The sequence below is a fragment of the Phallusia mammillata genome, chromosome 1, assembly GCF_965637545.1.
Source record: "Phallusia mammillata chromosome 1, kaPhaMamm4.hap1.1, whole genome shotgun sequence".
NCBI classification, from domain to species: Eukaryota; Metazoa; Chordata; class Ascidiacea; order Phlebobranchia; family Ascidiidae; genus Phallusia; species Phallusia mammillata.
This window is the reverse complement of record NC_137252.1, coordinates 21,198,931-21,199,993: the sequence shown is the minus strand read 5'-3', so window position 1 is coordinate 21,199,993 and position 1,063 is coordinate 21,198,931.

Genomic DNA, 1,063 nt, shown 5'->3' with positions numbered 1-1,063 from the left:
TAGGTTTGTCATTTCACAGCTGTTTATTGCCGTTTATGCACCCCTTTAAACCAGACGTGTAGGCTACATCCTTTTATCACCGATGGGCCAAATGCAATTAACGTAACCGTCGCACAAAACGAGTTTAGTTTGCTTGGTTCTGTACCAAACACGCGTATATTGAGTCAACAACTACTGTACCAGTAAAATATGCGTGATTTTAGTCGCATTGTAAGGTTGTAGAAAAATGGCTCCTGGAGTCATTGATTTAATCAGAAACAACGTAAGAGAATTATATGCATTGAGTTGCAAGTAATTACTAAAATAATTTCATTAGAACGGGTTGCGGTCGGCTCAGTTTAAGTCAACGCATAACAAAGACGATGATTCCCCTGCAACAATATAAACAGACGGCAGCAGATGAACTGTTCTAGAATGTAGGCTAGGCTAAGCTATGTTAAGACCTTGCACAAGACTAAATTACTGCAAGTAGTTTACGCGGTCGTGAGGTTAAATTTGAAACACACCCGTGGTGACAGCGACAGCGATACAGCGCGAAGTTGCGGCCCGCTTGCTCTTTTCATGTGGCCCCCGTCAGATTTTCGCTAAAGTATACAACAAAGCATAAAAAAACAATAAAATGTTTATGTACAAATATTTCCTAGAAATAACTTCGACATTATTGATAATATATATTTAATATCTCCCCATTATGACGCCAAACTTACAAAAAAATGTCACGCATTCAACCGCTTGCTATAATTGTGACGTAACAGTTACTGGGTTGCCTCTCCTTGCAGCAACAAATCATTTGCCATGTGTTGTTAGTTTTATTTTTTATTTTAGAGCGATTAGCGTGCGATCCTTATATTGTTATTTAAAACATATTCTTTAAAAAACAGATCAGTAATAGAGCTAGGGTGTTCAAACTCTTATTTTTTAGTCGAAATAAGTGATAAACCTGCATGCCTTGTTTGTTGCAAACATGTAGCAGCAAAGAAAAAAACAAATTTGGAGCGAAATATAAAACCACTTGTGTGCTTTTGGTATTTTTACACGGAATTTGAAAATAAATAAATATTTG